The sequence below is a fragment of the Prinia subflava genome, chromosome Z, assembly GCF_021018805.1.
Source record: "Prinia subflava isolate CZ2003 ecotype Zambia chromosome Z, Cam_Psub_1.2, whole genome shotgun sequence".
NCBI classification, from domain to species: domain Eukaryota; kingdom Metazoa; phylum Chordata; class Aves; order Passeriformes; family Cisticolidae; genus Prinia; species Prinia subflava.
In genome coordinates, this window is record NC_086283.1 from 73,531,656 (window position 1) to 73,555,618 (window position 23,963).

At 33.7% G+C, this 23,963-nt stretch overlaps 1 long non-coding RNA gene across 2 annotated transcripts; it reads right to left on the reverse strand.

Moving 5' to 3' along the window:
- Positions 1 to 7,743: 7,743 nt before the first annotated feature.
- Positions 7,744 to 16,909, reverse strand: LOC134564786 (uncharacterized). 2 transcript variants are annotated; one of them, XR_010083630.1, is made up of 5 exons: positions 16,853 to 16,909; positions 16,191 to 16,341; positions 14,556 to 14,723; positions 12,411 to 12,491; positions 7,744 to 8,081 (listed from the first exon to the last, which is right to left on the reverse strand). It is a non-coding gene; the product is annotated as an uncharacterized LOC134564786 (long non-coding RNA). The 2 variants fall into 2 exon arrangements; XR_010083631.1 differs by lacking the exon at positions 14,556 to 14,723.
- Between the last annotated feature and the right edge of the window lie 7,054 nt (positions 16,910 to 23,963).

Here is a 23,963-nt window from a genome sequence, read left to right on the forward strand (position 1 = left end):
GGCCCCAGGGGGCTGCGCCCTCTTGAACCCCTCACTCTTTTCAGTCTGCTGCTCTATAGTTGTTGGAACTCTCTCTCTCTCAGGTACAATCAGTTTGAAATAACTATCAAATATCTTTTTTAGCCATTATCCTGTAGTCTTGTTGATTCTCACAGGTAAATCTCATCTTCCTAGGAAAAAAAATGCCTCTCCTTAGCTCCTGATGAATTATGATTCCTGTGGATCCCCCTCACCTCCTTCAGGCCGTCACCTTTTGTAATTGATACTTTTACAGTTTATGTGTCTTCCATTTCCATTTAATTGAAATAATGTGTGATTAAAATGTTAGATCAGATTATGCCATCCAGTTTAATCAATGATGAACTTAAAATCCAATTAAAATATCAGTTTAAAATGTATTTTGTTTGAATGTCAGCTACCAAAACAAGAGTTTTGACTAATGAGATATGCTGATTAGATAATATTTTGACTACCAAAATGTTCTCAAGTGTTGTATTCTACTAAAGACCATCTGTGAACTTAACCAATTACAACAGAATCTAGTAATAGAAGTGAGTCCAACAAGCTTATAGCCCTAAATAAGATCATGATTTAAAAGTTGCACTTTTTCATCATTTTCAGTAGTAAAACATTTAATAAACACTGACAAGTTCACACTCTAGCTATGCATAACCTGTTACTTTTTTTGTAAATCAATCAAAAATCCTTCTGTCAAAATAGTTTATAAATTGTGGGCATTTCTGTTGACTTCAGTAGAAATGCCTGCAAGACTATCAATCTGAAAGGCTTTTAATTACTAAGGACAAGTTAAAAAAAAAAGGAAGAAAAATTATACCAGAACACTTGCTTTTTCTTTTGGCAGAATTCACTACTGCTATTTTCTTGTTCACCTGGGGGAAAAAACCTCAGAAAATACTTAGAGATAAATGAAATTATTATTGCATGTACAAGTATGTACAAAACCGGAAGAGATGTGAACATAAAAATGGTTTGTTCTGAGTATGTGCTAGTAACAGAAAAATGTCTTTAACTGTGTCCTTTAAATTTTGCTTAATTCAACTGCCTCTATAAAAACTGGTAAGTTAATTTTAGCCACCATTAATACAAAATAAAACAAGCAAAATAACAAACCAATTATCCACTACTAGCTAAATTTCCCTTTAAGCTTAGGCTGGTTTTTTTTGAAATTTACAAATAAAAATAATGAATTATGAAGCACTTCATAGTCTGATTCAAGTCTCATTTCATTTCATGCCTGTACTTTGGAAGATGGGTTTCACATTAAAAGAAATGTTTGCCATTTTCAGTCGTGAAGCAATTTTTTAGGAATCACTAGAACAAGAGAAACTAAAGTAGAATTTCCCTCCCTTGTGCTTTCCAGTGCAAATCACAGACTAGAAATCCAGTATGAGTTAAACTAGATGCAGCTTCTTTTCCTCTTTTGTAAAATAAGACAACTGATCTAATTTATCTTACTGAAACTGAAATTCCTTCTGAACAAAATTTTCTAGCCTTTTAACTGCATTTAAACCACTGGACTCTTTGTGTTTCAAATTAATAGACTTAAAATCTCTGAAGTCTGGCCTATGAAGAGGCATTGTTGACCCTTATTGATACATAGATGAAGCATAATATATCACAATGATAGCAGAATATTAATTCTGTAGGATTTTTTTTTTAATTATTTTTAAGTGTTTCATGGCAATTTAGTTCAGACCTCGTACCTGCTCTGTCCACTGTAAAATATGCACTTGTCACGTTTTTGGGCAATACATTTTTATAGGACATTTTAAGTAATTTATCAAAAACACAGTTTATATAAAATATCTTTACATATGTTGGAACCGAAGATTAAAAAAGATACATAAAAGAAGGAATTTGGTTGCAATCTGTTTTGAAGGTTTGTTTAAACTGCTTCAGCAGGCTCCCAGATCTCATATTCTGTCTTATCTCAGAACAGTCAATTGCCTTCTACAATATGTGAACTGAGCATTTCAGTCTTGTTTCTAGTTCTCTGAAGTGTGGACCTTTAAATGTACCATTGTTTTAGAATTTAGGTTATTAAAAAGTTAACATTAATTATTAAAATAAATACGTTTACTTATACTGTAAGAAAACCTGGCTTACCTAGCCACAACACCACCATGGAATGAAGATATTTTCTGTTCTACAATGAAACAATACTTCTAAAAATACTTTATAATGAGTACATTTATCACAGGGAGTATTCCAAGTCTGAGAGATACCTGAACTGCAAAGTTTCTTCATCATAAACAAAATGTCACTAACTTCAAGGGGAGACCCTGCAGTGTTATCCTTGTGAACTATGAACTAGTAAGCTAAAGAGGAATAATTTATACTATGCAGTAGTAGCCATTTTTCTCCAACAGATATATACAGCAGTTTTTGAATAAAAGGTCAAGTGCTCTAGTGTTCTTTTCTAAAGGAGAAAAAAATCCTCACATTCTTTCAATAAAATCCATAGTAAATGTACTGAAAATAAAGCCTGATAAATTATTTGTAAAATTAATCAAATAATCAGAAAAAAAGAAATGCCAATCCAAGTGAGAAATCATATTTTGTCTCAACTGAGACTGATGTACAATACAGCACATAAGACAGGTTAGGGTCCATGACAAATTAAGCCTACCACATGTGCTGGAGAGTATTTCCCAGTAAAATGATTTTATGTGTGACTATTACTTAATATGCATCTGCTTTAATATTTATGAAACATTATTTTTGTTCTTTTTTGTTTAATACGTCAGAAACCAGAGCACATTATCCTGCTACAAAAGAATGTTTCAGCATTCTAAATAATATTATAATTCAACTATTCTCTGGTTGGGAAATCCTATATAAATATATTACTAAATCTCTGTGGTTTCTTGATAAAATGGAATTTTCTTTCACCTTTTTTGTTTTTTCTTTTATAATTACTTGTAAGGCATTGTAAAAATAATTCTATGACTCTTGATTATGTGTAGAAGTATGTATCTTGTCTGTGGTCTGGAAGTTCATGGTAATCTTTTAGCGGGGATTAGGCATAAATTATCATGCCCCTATTGATACATGTATTTATCTGGTAAGAGCGGTTTCTTTGCATTTCAGAGATGGTCAGAAGAAATCTTACTTTTGTATAGATGATTTTTCCTTGCCAGATATTGATAAACTCAATATTTATTCAAACTCATTGCTGCTGATTTCACTATGCAGAATGCAGCTTATTAGCCTTTCTGACTTAGATACATGAGAACCTGACATTTTGTACTGGGCACCCACACCTTCCTCTCATCATTACCCAAAAGCTTCAAAACTTCTAACTAAAACTTCAAAACTACTACTGCAAAAGATAAATCTTCAAAACTACTACTGCAATATTATTGCATATTTTTAAAGGACACAGCACCAAAGCTTTGCTAATGGACTCCATTAATTTCCAAAATGCTTCATATTAATCATGTGCACAAAGTGTTTTTGCACAACATTGCATCTGCTTCTGTGAACATGTACTTTGTACCCAAAATCTCATCAAATCTGTCAATGTATATATTTTCTCATCTGTTCCTAGACCTTAATCTGCCATCTGCATTCTAGCAACACCATCTGGGCCAAGGTCCACTGAGAATTCATTTGGAAATAGTGTTGATAAAACACCTCTACCTGATGGTCTTATAATTGTTGTATTGACTTGAAGAAAATAACATTCCGTCTATAATACAAAATTTTTTGCCTTAGGAAACCCATACTTCATAGTCACAATGTATCCAAACTGGGCCTAATTGCAATAGTGTTGATCAGTTTTCATGGATATACAGAAAACTATTCATGGTATCTTGTTGCTGCTGTTGAAACAGCTCCTTAACTGCTAATCAAAATTCATATAGGGACTTATTAGGAAGATAGTTGTGCGGTAGCCTAGAAAAGTCTTCAGAATATGTGTCATCATTACAAGAGCTGTCCAACAGTTCTGGGAACAAGTTGCATGAGACAGGAAATCGCAGCATACCTTTTGAACATATATACTGTAGAGTATCCATTTTTGAACAGGTAGATAAACTTGACAAGTTTACCTCTTAGGAAATTGTATTAGCATTTCTTATTTCCCTTGTACTGTCTTGTTTTCTTCCTTTATGAGAGAGGACAATATGAGTTTTAGTTTACATGGCTGATAGTTAAGGGGTAATTATTTAATTACATTAATTAGAGTCTTCTTAAAATCGCATCCCTTATTAAACCTGTCACCTTCCTCAGAAAACAAATTTTCTTCATAAATCGATTCTCCATACCTTGTGGCAATGCTTATTGTCTGAAAGACAGATGATCCTATAGTTAAAGGAATCACATTGCTGTAGAATAAGTAATGATACAGCAGTCCAGTAGTTCCTCTTAGTGCTTTCATTTGGCTTGGTGATTTTGAACTAAGAGGTTCTTTTTAAACTAAAGATTTGTTTTTCTGGAGAAACACTATTAAAAAAGAGTAAAGAAATCTGGTGTATGTTAACCTGTTTTATTAGCAAAATCTGTTAGATGAATGTGTTGTGTAAGAATGACCTTGATTTTGGTCTATTACAAAGTTTACTTCCTGTTAAACAAAATGACAAACGTTATAGTAATATGATCAGATATTTTCTGTGTTTCTTTCTTTTCCTTATTTTCTGCACATTCCTTAGATATTTTATTAAAACTTCACAAAGAATCAACATAGAATAAAGCAGCTGGCACTTAGAAAGGGTCTTAAATATGTGTTACTTTTTTGTTTATTATACTGTATTCTATAACAATTGGCCACTTTGAACAGACTTTGAGTAGAAATTTCAAAATACTGTTTTTATATGTAAATTAAAAAGAGAATCATATTAATAAGATTTAAATGATTTTGTCAAATAAAATACACAGAACTTGTCATTCAAATACTATAATGGCATTTTGAAAAATTAAGCATAAAATAATGCATTAACTGATCATGTAGATGATTTTTTATAAATGTCATTTAGAAAGCAGAGGAAAAAGTAAAGCAAAAACAATTTTGAGATAACCTGATCCCTCTTAAAAAAAAAAATAAAGAAAAAAGAAGTTACTCTTTCAAGAAGTCATCTTGGTAGATTCCTTAACTGATGATAGTTTTCAGAAGTCAAGTTTTCTAAGCATATAAATTCTTGAAAATACCCCATTGTTATTCCCTTCAGAAGCATTCTTTCTACTTATTTTTATTTATTTCAGCTTCATACTCTTTTTTCTTCTCTATTTACCTTATTATTACTTTTCACTTTTAACTAGGATTCTTTTTATTTTTCAAAGATTTATTGATATTTCCTGACTTGACCTCACAGAAAGCAGTAGCTTTGCATTAACCTGAAAGTTAGAAGTCCTCTGAGTGGATTACAGACTGGTAACAGACACATATAGCATTAATTGTCAGGACAATTAGTGCTGTAGAGGACAAAATTCCACAGTTACTCTACTGTCTTCGTATGTCCTTAATAGTGGCAGTGATAGTGAGGGATTAGGATCTTCTTCCAACTCCCACCTACCCATGATACAAAGTGAAAATCATGGTTTGGGTGACCAGCTTTAATTTAATATAGCCCACAGCTGTAGTTAAATGATTTGTACTCTCTTGCCAAAGCCATTTATCATGGCAGGACTACATTTTAGGTTTAATTGTTGCCTTTAGAGTAAAAAAGATGAAATTCATTCTTATCATTCTTATAATTCAAGCCTACTCGTTATCTTCCCATACCTGTCAAAGATCATTGGTTGTCATCTTGATATGAAAATGTTTAATTCTGATATAGCTTTTCTCATAAGTAAGAGAAAATAGCTACATTTTATTTTGATGACATAATGCCATAAAGCAGAAGTTTGTATTCAGAAATCTTTTTTTGAATAATACTGCTGCCTATAAGATTCTGTTATGTTGAAATGACTTTAAAACTTTTTCTTGTTATATGATTATTCATTTACCTTTTCCACACAGAAATTTGGGGTAATCAAACGTGAATAGTATGGGTGGATTGATGTGATAAACTGAAATAGGAAATACGGTATTTGGGGTTTTTTTCTTTATGAGCTGACTTGTGGAACTGTAAAACAATACATTTTTCATGCCTTAAGTTTTAATTAAGAATATTCCAAAAGTATCTGCAGTTATTTAAAATTCCTTCTTGAGCAGAATAGAGAATACTGAAGTTAAACAGGAGCAGAAGTTAAAAAGAGAAGCCTTTCAGGAATGAGAAATAAAACTGTAAACCTCAGACTGTGCTCCTTAATTTCAGAATAATTATACAGAACTTAACTCTCAAACTGGTTGTCTTCAACCTTCTGGGTTGTCTACAGGTTCCAATTTTACCACTGCAGGGTTTTTAAGACTTAAGACGATGTATAAAAGCACATTACTTCCCTAAGCACTTCAAAAGCTTTGAAACCTTGAAGATTTCAATCACTTTCAGCTTTTGGTTTTGTCATGGAATTTCATATCAGTCTTTTTTTCTTTAGATGTGTTCATAATTTAGTTTTGATTTTTAATTGAAAAGATTGTACAACAGGATTATATTTGAGATAAAATGTGGTAAATGATGACCAAAGTTCAGATCATATATTGGAAACGGAACAGGCACACTTTTACAAATAGATGCATTTTACCATCTGGATAAAAAATACATACTTGTATATTCAAATATGTATTTAAAAATATGTATATAAATAAATTGTAATTTCATAAAAACTCTCTGGTTTTGGTTTTGTCTGTTCTAGCACTGGAATCAGTCACAAAGAACAGTTAAATCTATTGCTCTGTATTCCCATTCTGCTCTACATCTATACAATGTCCCTGCTGTTGGCAATAACAACAACAAAAGAGCGCTTCAGTAAGATAAACTTACTGTACAGAAACTAAGGCAGAAATAGGAACAAGTAACTAGGACAGAAAGCAACACAGACCAAGACCTTTTTTTTTTCAGCAGCAACCTACTCCTAGGGGGATGTAAACAAACTTTGGAACTACAGTCCCTGGAAAGAGAACAATAGAAGCAATTACTCACTAAAAGATATATCATTAAAGTAACATTACTGTTTCTTATTTTCTTCAAAGAAAATATTTGCTGAATGTGATATTCTACTCATATGGGAAAATATCCAGTATAAATGCAGTTAGCAAAAGGTTTAATTTCCATAAAATAGTTGGAAAAAACCAAGCAGTTTGTAATTTATTTTCATGGGTACTTTGAACCGATTCAGCAGTCAGCAGAAAAAGGCATCATAAAATTCTATTAACAAGGATGTGCTTTTTATGGTGTACATTACTGTGCAGAAGATGTTTTCTTTCTTTTTCATTTGTACATTTATTTCCATTTCACCTCTGGATGAAGATGTTTGCAGTGATTTAACTGGCTATGGTTCCTAAAGTTTTCTAGGCTTCATTGTCTTCTGCTATTCAAGGAATCAGCAACAGTTTTATTTAGCTGCCCTCAAATGAAAACAGAAAATGTGCATCTTATTACCACTGGGCAGGTTAGTTGATTTAGGCAGGTTAGGCATTTTTTTCAGTGGCACCATCAGATGAAGCAGCTCATCCTTTTCTCCCTTTTTTTGTTTAGTTCACCACACAGCCCAATAAAGAACATACTCTACTAATTATCACAGAAATTGCAAACAGGCAAAGAAAAGTACGAAGGTCTACTGATGGGACAGATAGTAGTAATCACAGGACAAAAACACAATAAGTGCTTTTTTATTGGTAAATATATGGTAACAATAAACCCATGATAAGTATCGTTAGCCTATCAGACCTAAAGTGTCATATTTTGCTTTATTTTGATATACACTTTATTTTTAAAAAGTTCTTGTCAAGTATTTGATGAAAAATACGCCGTAAATATACTTTTCTACTACCTACATGTATGGAAAACTTTCACATCTAAAGTATAGTTTAAAATAGTCAATGAAAGAAGAATGAATGTTGTAGCACAGGCTTCAAGGTTTTCACAAACCCATTTGTTGGAGAGAAAAAGAATGAGGTCCTTTCTTCTCATCAACCATTTCTATGCATGAGAATGCCTTGTGGTTAACAGAGAAGCATCCTGTGAGGCAGAAGTAAATAGTAATTACAGTCTTATATTTAAAATATGTCATGGCAGAAGCTGTGATGAATAATGAATAAAGTAATCTTCCTGTGTGAACAGTGTTATGAAATAGCCCAGTCATTAAGTATGCTTTGATTGCGTAATGAACTGCAGATCTGCTGTTTGGGTGTTTCTTGTTCATTATATTATGGGTGTAGATTGGTGAGGCATAGGAGAGTTTACACTTTGCATTTCTAAGTCAAAATGTAACTACATTATTGAAAGTAGATATTTTTATTTTTAGTGTAAAAGTATTCATTGAAGTCATAATTTTTATTATTCTTCAGCTCCTGCTTTTCCAGCATGAAGGTTTTACATGCTGCTCTTTATAATTACACAAAACAAAAAATTCAGACAGAAATTCACGTTTTCATCTACAAAAAAAGCTGAAAAAGATCTCAGTAATCAAATGCACTGCAGGTGAAAAACAAATACAATTGCATATGAGCAGGCCACATTAGAGTTTTACTGCCAAGACAACAGGAAGTAAACGGAAAAACATGTCATAGTACCAATAACAGACTCTGTAATTTATTTGGAATACACCATTCTGTCATCTTTGCAAAGATCTACACTAAAACTGACAGTAGGTAGCAAGATAAAACTTTCTCTCAGTAATATATTCTCTGAAATAAAATCCTATTTTGATTTGATGGGGTTTGGAACCAGCAAATGATACTATATATTCCCTGTATGTGGGGTGGAAAGAATTCTCTCCAAGCATAATAACAAACCCAAGAACATTTTATTTAACAATATTTTGATTTGTAGAACTCTTTTTGTCTTTTTTTTTCCCCTCTATCACAATATGTAGAGAAAGCATATAGTGTACATTACCTGTAAATTAATTAAGAAGAAATCCACTGGCTTAAAAACATGTATTCCTTTAAAGGTTATGCTTGGAAGTTTTTTTAACTGGGATTGTTGTATGTGAACATACAGGATTCACTTGATTCTCTCCAATTTTTTTCTTTTCACACACACAGGAGGGACAGAATACTCTTTGACTCCCTCATGGGTATAAATCAGAGACAGAGGTTTTGGAGAAAGGGGGATTAAGGCACATCTATCTTGGCAGTGTAGCATGTAACAGAACTTTAATCAACATCTGCTTTCTGCTCTTCAGAGGAGTATATATAGGGCACCTAACTGCTCTGAGATGTGTCAAAATGACATCTGATCACCTTGACTTGTTCAGATTGTGGTGTCTGGGGATGACAAGCATCCATTCCTTTGCCTGTCTCCTGAACAGAAATGTATTTTCATTGAATAATAAAAGAAGTAATAGAAGTAGAAGCTTTTTTTTTTTCTTGCAATAATGTATCATTAATTTCTATTATGTACATAAACAGGAACATTAATGTGGTTTGGTGGGTTAAACAAACTTTGCTTAAAGCATTAACTTGATTTTACAGAAATTTCAATACATAATTCTATTATAATTGGAGAGAAAAATAACATGATTGTACTTGGTGTTCTTTATGAATATTCATCCACAGAAGTAGCAAACACAGAGATAAATAGTTTAAAATTGGAACAAGACAGATTTATTAATGAATTTTTAAGGAATTCTGATTTTAATGTAGTGTATCTATTCTAAGATGGCTCCACATCTCTATTGCAGGATATTTCTGCTTTATGACACCTCATTTTGGGGATAGGATGCATTACTTGGGTGATGCAAGCTTCAGTATTAAGTTTTGACATAATTCATACATGTATTTTCAAAATGATGGGTTTTGAAGAAAGCATATCTGCTCACCTACTGAAGTGGACTCTATTTACAAAATCCAAAATCATAAACATGATGACTTTTAGGTATGTAGTTTGAATCTGAAGAGAGGATAGAGCTGGCTGTTAGTCTAGATATTTGCTGTGTTGGCCAACAGTTCACTCAAGCTGACTATAAATATGTGTGTTTAAAGAAAAATTACATCAGGGTGTTACTCAAATTCAAGATGGCTGTATATTTCCACAAAATATTACAGAATAGGGACAAAAAAGGGGGAGCCATTAAGAATTTCTTTGAATCAATGCCTAGTGCATGTGGGCCACTTATGAAGCAATTTCCAGTATGTATAAAAAACATAGTCAGAAGATAACTCAGTATTTCATTAATTAACTATTACTGGAGCCCTGTTACTAGTCAAAACAAATGTACTGAAGAAACTAACTGAAGATAACTTCAACAAGGACATTGCTTACCAAATTCAGATTACTTTTCGCCATTTAACCAAAGCAAAAGCATTTTCAAGATCAGGCCATGATCACATGTGTGTAGCCCTTTGATCAAATAAAGTGAATGCCACCGGCTGTCTGTTAACACAGTCCTTCAAAAGTCACTGCAGAGAAGCTTCTGCAACTACTTGCTAATAAGAAATAAATCTAATAGGAAACAAATCATAACTTCCAGTGAATTACTTCACCTCTTGGTAAGAGTACCTACATTTGTTACCTTTTTGCTATTTGTTTCTTGAAGAGAACAAGAAATAGCTGATCTTCATTTGGTCTTCCCTGGGAAGAAGGTTGATGTCAATAGAGTATTGTGCTATTAAAATTGTGTTTCGTTATTAAATTTGTATATGATCATAATTTCAGTAATTCAGGATAAAGCTAAGACATTTTTTTTGCTGTTTACTCGATCAAGATTAATGTCAGGTCTAGAAATAAGCAAGTTTAACTTCAAAATTATGTAAAACTACTGAATAGCCACAAAGATGCTAGTTGTTCTTGCAGTTATCTGCAAAATAATAGTTGTTCTTCAGATTAAAAAAAAAATTCCTGTTTTTTAAATTGATTTCTGGGCTTAGAAGAGTTAAACATCATAAAGAATTTACTTCTTTTAAAATAATGAGCAAGATAATTTACACACCTTAATAAATATTTAGGTCTCTATTTAAATTTGTCATAAAAACACTCAAGTAAATAAGCATAATAAATGGTGTAGCATAAATTAGATGCTAAAAATTCTTCCATGTTCAGTCATTAAAATGACACTGATGCATCTATCTATATATACACATCTACATATGCAGACATTATTAATACCATGCATGTTTTTAATACTTGATTTTGATAAACTGCTATTTGATTCTATTCAAAGCTCTTGCTATTTACTCAACTTGAAACACTCATTACCAACTTGAATAAGTGTTGCTATGTCATTTGGCATTACATTTTTAATTAGCAAAATCTATCTATCTATATGTTATTCCCACCTGGAGTTAAATCAGCCAGGGCATTAATGACTAGACTGTCTCATCTCCATAATAGGTTGTTGGCTTTGATGACAATAATACTGTGAAATTGCAAAATAATTTTTTCAGTTCACTAACTACAAAACTCCTTCTTCTGATGAAGATTTTATTGACACATTATTACTGGATAAAAAAAATAGTTTATCTAAATTCTTGACTAACTATACATAATATCCCATGAATTCTGATTCTGTCTCTGACATTTTTCTGATAGGTAATTGATGGGTCACTGAATTTTTCTCTTCTCTTTCTCTTCCTTGTGTTGTATTTTTCCAGTATAAGAATCAATGTCCTTTAGCATTTAGTTAGTGATTACTGATTTGAGATTTTTACTAGAAATCTTTAGAGCTGCAGTATTATGAACTCCATCAGAAATACAGATTTACACCTCTACCATAGCAGATTTCATCTTTGTTAAAAGAATATTCAAGCAGGAAGATTTTATAAAAGGTAAAAAATAAAAGGAGTATTCTTCATTTCATATCATCTTTCATATAATCTGCTTAGTGGTACATCTTACTCCTTTCTTGAGTCCTCACTTGTGGAGAGAGGCTAAAGAGAGAGGCTCACCTTTTGCTTCTAGAAAGCAACATATTTTATATTCTGTTATAAGAATATGACTACACAGCAAAGAAAAATTCTGACTAACTCTGAGGCAGATACAGCCTTCCAGATAAAAACAAAGGATATTGCATTACTTCTTCATCAGGTATGAGGGAGTGTGGTCACATAGAAAAGTCTCCTGCAATCCACATTCAGCAGCTTTTTATGGGCTAGCTAGCAGCTCAGGTGTGGACTTCATTTTCAGCTATTACCTATACCAAGACATACAGAAGCAATTATTTACAACAGATGAGATGGAATGATTCTCATCACGTTGTATTCCATGTAAGAACATAATCTCATTATCAAAATACTTTACCTAAAAATACACTACTTGTAATTTAACAATCTGCAATATATGAGCAATAAAAATGGCTGCTAAGAAATGAAGCTATGGGAGGAGCAAGTAGTGACAGAAGGACAATACCTGTAAGGTCAAGGGCACAGCTGTACAACATCCAAATGCAGAGCAAAGCAGGACTGGTGACAATTTTGGTGCCAATCAGTTCTATAGAGACAGAGTAGATCCAATGTCAAGCCTCAAAATAGTTCAGCTGTTTGTGTCAATTCAGATTGACAGAGCACAGGCACACCTTCCATATAGCTCAGGAAAGTCCCAAGAATAATGGTCTGAGCTTGAGAGCAGTGAGTGAGCACCTCCTGCCTCTTTCACACATAATCATTTCTTAGCAGCAAGAGTGCAGTGTAGAGTGCTGCACTGTATCAGAGGTGTCTTGATGAATAAGCGATTTAACTGCCTTAAATGGTCCTGACAACTGGCTTTCCCAGTCCTGGAGGCCTTTCTCTAGGGTTTTAAACAGATCTGTCTTGTCAAAATTAAGCAGAACTCAGGCAAAATAGTATTTAATTAGATAGGTAGCTAGCTAAAATTATTTTAAATCGTATATATTATAACCAAGGCCTCACATCTCACACTTCTGTTGGCTTTTCCAATAATCTCAGTAATCTTGTTCATCCTGTTAAAGCTTTTACATGCTCTGTAATGGAAAGGAAGATAGAAGAGACAGAGGATGATGAAGATATTGAAAGATAGTCAAGCAAATGTGACAGCACATCTAAAATTTGTGTGCAATGAATATTTTGTTAATATTGACTTTAGTGAAAAGCAAACTCATTTTTTAATCTCCAAATAGGACCCTCCATCTATTTTTCTTTCTGTTCTCTTTAACCATGGATCAAAATATTTAATCTAAAATGCACCCAGGGTGTTTCTTTCTAATTGTTAAGTCATTTCAGTAAAATTTGTTGGTAGAAACATAGGTTTAGAATCTTCACCTCTTTGGATATATGCTTGTTATTTTTATCCACGGCTGACATGCTAGGGAAGAAGAGCAATTTTGTTTACTCCCAGGTGGTTTAAATTTGATTTGAACTCATAGCTGAGTTTAAGCTGATGAACAGCTTTTTATTGAACAGGAATAAATTGAGAAATTCAGATTAGTCAGCTACTTTTTCATAATAATTTAAATTCCAAAGAAGATGCATTTAACAAAAATAGAACAGAAAGCTGTGTGCAATTGATGAATTGTACCTGATGACTAGCTGACTTCATAAAATCCTTAATGAATTTACTGCTGTTCTAGGTCTTTTCAGTATTGGTGTTCTTATGAAAAAGAATTTGTACAAAACAAAGCAAGAGTAACTGACATAAAATATAAAAATGAATGCTTGAACAAACCCATATGCAGAGCAATATAAAGAGGTATCTTCCTGTATGTTAACATATACAAAAGCTTTTCCTCACAGAGTATTCTGTAACAAATGTTTTGTTCATGTATAAAAAAGAAAAGTCTCAACTGACCAACACGGTCTTTTGATAACTAATATGGCCTTTTGAGCACCTTGTCAGCATTTAGTTCAACTTCAAAGTCTGAAAACCTTTCTTACAAATAGAAAAACTTGAGCAATCCCTTCGGGAATCAAGTAGAATTACCTAAGTAAAAAAAAAAATCTGAAGATGACAGTCTGTTGACTGGTAAGACAGGCAAAATTAAAGTTAATACGAAGTTTCATTTATATCTTTTTATTCCCAACAAAATGCTGAGTGTTATTTTATTTCTGAAGAAACATTTTGTGAAGATTTTTTATATATGTATATAGATGTAGAGTTGCATACATATAAATATATATGTTTATGCTTGTTTGGAAATGCTTTGAGACCAAAAGATAAAAATGGCCACCTATTATTACTTTAATCTGCTCAGGCACCCACATGGTAGTGATATTTCCTTCTCATAAGAATGACAAATTGTGTGATTCTGCTGTCAGGACAAAGGAGAAGACTAAAGAAGTGCCATGGTTTTAACTGGCAGGCAGCTAAACACCACAGTTGCCCTTTCACTACTTACTTGCTCCCAGTGGGATGGGAAACAGAATTGTTAAAAAACAAAAATAAAAAATTGTGGACTGAGATTAAGACCGTTTAATAGGACAGAAATGGAAGGGAAAATAGTAATACAAGCAATATTAGTAACAATAATAATAATGATAATAAAATAATAATAATAACAAGGAAAATTGTAACAATAATAACAAAATAATGGATGCATACCCCCACCAGCTTTTCCCATAGTTTAGAGGCTGAGCATGAGACTGTATGCTGCAGAATATCCCTGTGGTCTGTTGGGGTCATCTGTCCTGGTCATGTCTCCTCCCAGCTTTTTGTGTTCTCCCAGTCTATGCGGTGGAGGGCTGGTGTGAGTAGCTGGAAAGTCCTTGTCTTATGGTAAGAACTATTGGTCAGCAACTCAAATATCATTGAGTTATCAACCTTATTCTCATCCTGAATCCAGAATGCATCACTATACCAGTTACTAGGAAGAAAGTTAAATCTATCCAGGCAAATACAGGACACCAAGAGAGGAAATATTGGAAAGACTCCCCTTATATTTAGTGGAAAGTGGTTAGATACCAAAAGTTTGGCTTTTGAAAAACTGATGTAATTAAAACTCATTACACTGAGTCCTGTGAGAACAGACTAAGCTGATGCTATCTTGGTTCATTAAAGAATTTAACGCTGGGGCGTGTGTGTGTATGTGTGTGTGCGTTTGTCTGTTCAATATATGAAAAATTCTCTACTGAAAAATGAGTTTCTGTTTTTTCAGAAAACAGGAGCTTATCACTTGAGGGTGTTTTCTTATGTAGATTGCCCTAAATAATTGTTTGCATTACATTCTTATAAATATTGAGTACCTTGGTAATTAAGAATTGTCTGTTTTATATATCAGTGTGGTTGATTGTTGATATGTTATATGCTTTTATAATTTCTTTATTTTGTACACGGAAATATTTCCCAAAAGTTGGATGAATCTTAAAATAAGATGGAAAAAGTCTGCAAAGCATCCACAGGAGCTTTGTAAACCCAAGAGATAACTGTGGCCCTCTAATAAATATTACCATCTGTTTTCTATTTAGTTAATGCATTTATACATTCTGCTGATTTCTTATTATTTGGTAGTTAGTAATAAATTATTACAACATGTAATTGAAAAAAACAATTGGGTTTATGCATTCATTTAGGAGACTAGTCTTTCAAGATCTGACTGCATAGCTAGTCAGTGTGATGGGCAAATTTTCATTTGAAAGAATTACATGCAAATTGATTTATTTACATCTGTCCACTACCCTGTTTATAAAGTATCATGCATCATAATAAAGTGATAAATTGATACCTTTAAGCTGGTTCTAAAGTTGAAAATGTGTCAGCTCTAAGTAAACTTGCGTTCCCTTTTGTGTTTTCTCAGAAACAGAGTGGTACATCTATTTAGAAGATCATAGATCCAAAATGGATCAAATGCACGTGGGATATTATTTACTGCCATGAAAACGTGCTTTTGAAAATACTCTTGTCAATGAAAATATAAAATTGTCAAGAGGTAGAAATAATCTAGAGGATTGCACAACTGTTTTGAGGCAAGTTTGTGTTAGTTTACTCTTACCGACTAATGTAAACAAGTTGGTGCAGTGACTCTTTGCAAGCTGTCTGACTAAGGATTCAGTAAAGGAAAGTGGGATTGGAACTCATATAAGAACCAAACACCTCTTCATAGCTCCTACTCACAGGAAAAACTGACATTTCCCTGTGGAAATTTTTGAATAGTATTCAATTGGAAAAAGAATTGTAATTACGTGATGAGGAATAATTTGTGCTGAGAAATAAAAACAGATTTGAACTTCTGCCTCTTACCTAGCATATGTAAAATCTCCGCAGAAGCCATTGCACACCTGAATACGCGTGTAGTACTGAAAATAGTTGAATCAGAAAACTACAAGAGCAAAGAGCATATACTTGTGCCCCATGCATTGTAGTAAAGATCCAGCCATGATCTTGAAGACATCTAAAAATTACCATGAGATTGTCCTCCATTATAAATAAGGTATATTTATATTATTTCTGTAATAAACACATAACAAGCTGTGCTGGTTTAGCACGGAAGTGATTGTTTTTTCCAAGGAAGTTACAGCAAAATTTTGACAGCTGGATTGACCAGTTAAGAGTGTTAGGAACTCCTCTGGACTACACGGGTTAAAAATCAGAGCATCTCGGGGATTTCCCTGTTTGCCGGCCAGCCTGCCAGCAGGTAAAGTCTGGCCTGGCTCGCTCTGTGCCGCGGGCGGGGCTGGGCCTGGCCGCCGCCGCTCCGATGTGCCGGGGGGCCCCAGGCAGCTGCCGGCGGGGAAGGGCAGGCCTCAGCTACCAACATCCAGCCAACCTTAAGGCCTGCCCTGCCACTTGCCAGGCCGAGGGACATGTCCCCGGGGCCCCTGGGAGCAGCTCCAAGCCCAGGCTGGGCCCCTGGGAGCACCCTGATGAGATCGAGGGGTGGGGGAAGGCATCTATCAGCCTACCTAGCTACTGAGATCCTGGCCACCATTCCTGATCCCACCCCATCAGCTCGGCTTTGAAATCTAACACCATGAACTGTGAGCCAAAGGGAGCGACCCAGGCAAGAATTTAACTCTTTCACTGCACAGGTGAAACTTGCAAAGCACTAACATTTCTCTGAGTGCTAGGAAAGCCAGAGCAGGTAAAGAAACATGTAAAGAAACAATATGAAGCTATCAGGATCGGTGAAGGAGAAGTTACATCTTAGATGAGGAGATGGAGAAGATGCCTTGGGTTTTGGGCTGAAGGTCTTTTGTGAGCCGTGGTAATGGACAGTATTATGTTAAAATATCCCTTTAAATGATGGAAAATATGCATTGGGGAGATGACAAGAGTATTTAAATTCTAGACATAAGCAAAGGTATTTGTGATGGACTAAGTAAATATTGAAGTAGCTGTGATCTCATGAGAAATTTGAACAGAGAGAGAGAGAGAGAGAGAGAGAGAGAGATGAGGATGAGGATGAGGATGAGGACCTGTACCTAGAAAGAGAAAAGATCTCTGTTCCTCGAAATGGAGAAAAACCTTTGCATTTGGAAGAATTCATCTTAAAAATGATATCCCAATAAACTTCGTGGCCCGTATGCAGCTGTGGGAAAGGCTGCACAATATGGGAGGATTTTAACAACTGCAGATTTTCCCAGGAGGCTGTTTTCGTGAGAGTTAAAAGCCACAAGCAGACTGTTCTTTCTTTGGAAAGTTACCATAACAGACTACATAAGACACTTCTCCCTCTAAATGGACTGATGAAAGACTGTTTCATAAGTGGTACTAACCTAGAGTTCTGATTTTAGTCTTTATATGTTGTCTTTGAGAAAGAAAGGAAGCTGTTGGGGGAGAGGGACAGTGTTTTGAAGGTTTTGTTCTGATTCTTGTTAATTGTGTCTTTCTTGTAGTTCTGTTAATAAATCTGTCTTTATACATTTTAAAGTTTGAGCCTGCTTGCTTTTCTCCTAATCCTATCTCATAGCAGAAAAAGAGTAAATAATTCTAATGGGCACTCAGATCATTACACTAATTTTGGGAAACAGAAATAGGCAAGCATGAAGCCACTACACAGACACAAACAAGTACAAACTTAATGTCCCACTGACAAAAACCAGAAAATTGTATTGCAGTAAATAGAAGGTGGTTTTTTTTTGAGTTGATACTTCTGAAATATTTCTTTATATTTATGTTCTTTTTATGTTTATGTTGGTAGGCAAAGTGAGATCGTTAGGTGTATACTCGTGTGATATAATTAATTAAAGATACACATATGATTTAAATACAAATTCTTAAAAATTAGTTAATTACAAATAATGTTAACTACATATATTAATGATACTGTACAGTATTAAATATTAAATACTTTAGTTCCATCTATGTTTTTAAATTTTCTTATTCTTGGACTTTAAAAGAAAGGTTTTCCTTTAATTATCTATTTTTCTTTATTGTTCAGCACATAGCAGTAACCTCATACCCAATTTACATATCTTCGCTTTTTTGTCATTAAAAATTATTCTCTTCAGTATGTGAATATGAACCTTATTCATGGATTTGTTATATCTTAAGATAGCATTTCAATATGCTCAAATGATATAAATCTCTGGTGTGGAACAAGAATAATAATTCAGAAATAAAAAAGAATAATTTTCTGGTTACACTCCTTAAAAAATATGCTTGTTAAGGTGAATGCTTTGTGATTCTACAGTTTGGAAGAACACTGTACTTCCATAGATTCCCTATAATTGGAGATTAAAAGAGACACTCTTGATAAACAGACGTAATTGTCAAGAAATTCTTTTGAATGTGATAACTAAACATTAAATGAAAGGTAGTGACATATCCACCTGCTTACACTGAAGAGTTGGTATGACAGAAGCGTATTATTCCACTTCATTAATTCACAGTTCCATCCTTTCTGTTCTGCTTTTATAAGCCTTGTATTTTGAAGACATTTATTGAAGCAGTTATTTTTCACTGCTGGGTAAACTCATGGTGGTGGTACAGTTGGATCTTTAGTGTTACTGTTGCTGATATGCACAGTTTTGTAAAAAATGTTCGAAAGAGACCCACCTATAGTGGGTTGGCCTTGGCTGAATGCTGTGTGTCCACCAAGCTGCTCTAACATTCCACTCCTTAACCTAGTATGGGACAAAATACAATCAAAGGCTCGTGGGTCAAAATAAGGACTGGCAGAGATCCCTCATCAATTACTATCACAGGCAAAATGAACTGTGCTTTGGGGAAATTTATTTGGTTATTTTCTGATTAAATTAGAGTAGGATAATCTTGAAAACACTTCCCAGGCTTAATTGAGCTCCCAATTTCTCTCCATCTTTCCTTTGAGTGACAAAGTAAGATGAGCAATGGAAGTTAGCACCAGTTCATCACACATTGTTTCTGCTTCTCATTCCTCATCGGTGGGAGGATTCCTCGGACTCTTTTCCTTCTCCAGTGTAGTCTTTCCCACAGATTGAGTTTTTCACTAAGTGCTTCACCCTGAGTCCATTGCACAGTTGAGAGTCCATCAAGAACACGTTACTCCGCTGTGGGGTCCCCAAAGCACTATCACAAGACCTGCCAGCAAACTTCTCCAGTGTTGATTACCCACTCCATGGGGTCACAGGTCTTGCCAAAAGCCATCAAATAAAAAATTCTTCATCAGCACTTAAATCTGCAAGGCATTCTGCAGGACATTCAGCTAGTTGGGAAAATTTGAGTGTTAAAATAATGAGCCTCATACAGGATGATGGAAAGATGATAGTTTATATACCATTTCAAAAAATGATTGGATATTGACAGAACTGAATGATGGTTGTAATGTCAATTTCAGGAAGATTAAGATACCTTGGGATTATTCACAATCTTCCATGAATTCTGAGGTATTTTCTTTGGGATCGTAGAAGCCCAAATGTTTCCTTGTGCTTACAGACTTTCTGCTGTACCTCTACTCAGATTTCAGGTCATTTGCTGAAATAACATGGCCTATGCCAGGTGCTTTGTTCCTGGCACACAACTTTTCCTCAAGAATTTAGATTTTTTTTTTAACTTGATTTTCTAAGTCATTTAGGCAGATGATATTCTTCTCTACTTCCTAAAGAATCCAAGTCTGCCATGTTGATTGGCAGGTTAAACTAATAGTTAGATAAGGTGCAGTTAGATAGGATCAAGTTAGTGACTTGATTTTGTGTGTAATGATTGAGAATAGAACTGATAAAAATGGCTTTGTTCTTGGACATAGGCCACAAACAATGTTAAGACTGACTTGACAGATATTAATAAAGGAGATGACAAATGTGATAAAGACAAAGACTGTTTCATTTATTGGGATCTAAGAACCTGGCTTTGTTCAGTCCACATAACTGCTGCTCAAAGATATCCTTTCACTGAAATATATTCTGTAGTAATTTTCCATGTTTTCTTTTATGCTTTATCTATTATATTTCAAAACAATACATTGTTTGAAAACACTTCCACAGCACATAGAAAATAGAAGTGCTTTTATTTGTATTGTGATAAAATTAGCAGTAGCAAACAGCATTATTTCCTGTAGAAGAAGCGTATCATCACATTTTATATTTTCTTTTTACACTGGATATATTCTATCTCATAAAGCACACGTCAACAGTCTCTTTCCCCTGCTGCAGTTAACTCCATGGGAGTTATCACATTTATACACGAAAGCTACTTTACCTGTATTCTGTATCAAAAGTACAAAACGCAGTAAGAGAGTTATTTCTCCCTCCCTTAAAAAAAAAACCAAAAAAAACCAAAAAAACCCACACCACCAACCTGGGAAACACAAGTAGCAGGATTTTTAAAGCTTCCTATGAAGGCTGGATACCTAGCTCCCTCTAAAGTCTCACAGATATCTTTGAAAAATCCAGGCTACATATATTCCTATTTCATCTTACAGTTGGTTTTAATCATTTATACAAGACCTGTCAAATTCTTCATTCCTAATGATCTCTTTTTTGTATTTCACAAAAAAACAGCTTTTCAGTTTTATTGGTGCCAAAACTACTGCATACCAATTTCTTGGTGATGTGAGGCAGTCCTTTTTCTTACTATGTTTATGTACAATTAATGGGTGACTGATGTCCTATACCAAGAAAATAATTATTTTCAAATGTGACAATCTCTTTTCAGATGAAATGTGTTGTTTTTCACATTATTGGATGGAACAATGCTATTGCCAAAAATCAGAAAATAGAGGCTCTTCAGCAGACACAGCTGATGAAGCATTTTTATTCAAAATCTTTTTTGCTTTTTTTTAATTTGCTGACTGCCCATTAGGCCAATGTTTAGGCAGCCAACTATATTAATGACATGGATTAAGAGGAATGTAAGAAGCTAAATAATAGACAACTATGCCTTACTCCTTAGGTTATTTCATTCTTTAGTTATGTTTCTATGTGAGTCATTCCTCACTTAAAAGAGGCCTTTAATATGACTGCTTTTACTTTGTGATGTTCCAGGATCACTGTAAACTGTTTATGTGCTTACAAGTGTATTTAAATTTGTTTGATTTGTATTTTTTTAACTTTTATGTGTCTTAAAACAAGAAATGTATTTTTTTTTCTACTGAAAAAATAGATACATTTGAATAAAGCATTGAATGAATTAATTTTCCCATTTTGTGCGAACACAAGTGTAAAAATACAGTGAAATATTTTGGTTTGAAACAAAAATAATTATGTCTTTACTTAAGTATAAACTTACTTTCCATTCTAAGATTAGGGGTTTTTTTCCTTTTAATGGTGAAAACACTCCAAATCTTTTGTTCTTATTAAAAATCTTATACTGAGCTGAAATAATGCTTTATTTTTTTTATTTCATGGACAAAGTTAAAATAAAGCAAAAAAACTTATCTTTTGAAAATGCTACTCTGAATCTTTAGCTAGGAATTGCCTAATTTACTTTTCTATTCATTTTAGGCTTTCAGGTTTTATGTTTTTGAAAAATACATATGTTGCAAGATCAAATATATTCAGTCAGTGTGTCTAAAAAGTTATTCAGTCTTTACATTATTAAGATCAGTAGTACTTAACTGGTAGTAACAGTAGTACTTTTTTTTTTGTTTCAATGAATACAAGTAATCAGTTATATTACAGATTAAAGGAATGAAGACTATGTATCCATACCTAATAACAGGTCTGCTTTCCAAAGCAAATCTCTTGATCAGTTTAAGTCGCTTTGAATTCAGGTGCACTAGAAGGCACAAACTGGATTCATTCCTTATGATACAAAGCTGGAAGACTTACAGTACCAGAACTGTACTTAATCCAAAGGGAAAATAGACAAACAATGTGTCTATTATGAATTCCAGACCTTCAGCACCAAGTGTTTCTCTCTACAGATCAGAGCTGTTTGATATGGTAGTATAGATGTGACCTCAGTAATCCAGCCTTAGCATATAATGTAGGCAACTAAACAGAAAACTAGAGATGTTGTCACTGAAGGCCAAAAAAAAAAACCACCACTGAACTGCAAATCCTTAGTTTCCCTGATGGAATGGTTCTCAGTGTGGACTTGGCCCACTGTTATACAAAGAGGTGTATGTTAAATGAAGTGAGCAAAGGTTACTGCTTTTCCTGCTAGTATTCCTGCTAGTAATCCAGAAAGCCAGTTTATTAATCCAGGCCTCATATGCAGTCAATGGAAGGAGTTCGTTTGGGAAATAAAATCCTTTCAGTCACCCTCCAAAGTATTCACTGAACATATAAAGGCTTCATATTTTACTCTATATAGAGAGAGAATTTTCATGTATCTGTACAAATAACTAATCCTAGCACATCAGTGCTGCAGAAGCCTTTTAATGAAGAATAATGCCTTCACACACACAATTTTAGATACCCTACAGGCTTTGTATTATGTGCACTATTTTTTTTTTTTCAGTCATACTTAAAACTTTCTTACATTATATCAAAAAATTAGGCTGGAATTTGAAGTTTGAATTAAGAATCTTTTCCCTGTAATTAATTGCAGTTACACGTAGTGATTTGTTATTCTTCTTTGCAGGTTTCTCAGTGTGAAGAAAAACTGGTAGAAAGGATAAATTAGAAAGAGGAGAAAGAGGTTGTCTTGGACTACTTGAAAGGATAAAGTATAGCGACAGGAAATAGGCCTTATCTTGTAAGACCAAACATGGCTGTTTTGTGGATCTTTTGGGTTTTTTTGGTTTGTTGTTGTTGTTGGGGTTTTTTGGTTTTGTTTTTGTTTTCGTTTTGGTTTTGGTTTTTTTGTTTTTTTGGTTTGGTTTGGGTTGGGTTTTTTTGTAAAGCAACATATTTAGCACAAAATTTTCTATTTGGGTTTCCTGATTTTATTCTTTAAATATTGTGACATTTGAAATGTGACATATTTGTAACATGATAATAGTAACAATGTGAAGTAAAACATGAATTGTAACAGTTATCTAGAATAAGTTCAGAACACAGTTTTCTCATACTGGTTCATTTAGAAATTGATGGGGAAGGGCTAAAGCCACATTGGAAATGCATACATCTCACTAAAAAATTTGGTAATAGTGTTTCTATTTCTGCTTATTCTTTGTCTGTTTGACAGCTCATGCATGTTTAGCACACACAGAAATGCTGGACATCTGTCTAAAGAAAATGGCTTTGTAAGCCCCTCAAAAAAAGAGCGTAAAAGTGGCATCTATTTACTTGTGCTACCATGTGTTTTTAATACACATTAATATTTATGATGCTAAGATTCCATCTCTGAGGCCATATATTTGGCATTACATTTAAAGCAGAAAGGATTTTTTTTTTCAAATTTCTTTTATATCATGGATGTCTGTATTTATACTTAGTTCTTTGAAGCTTCTTCTCCATTTATTCGTTTTTTTAAATTATGTAAAGAAAGAGGGATAAAGATAGGTACTATTAGATTCCGTATTCATACCTAATGTATAATGCAATTTAAATACATAATTACTATATAAAGTTCTTTGTGTATCTCAGAATACTAACTCATGTTTGAGAAGTCCATTATGTGTAGGCAAAATCCTCTGGGATATGCCACATTATTTTTAACCTCTTGTTTTTCTCTTTCTGTCTTACAAAACTGATATAGGTAAAATGC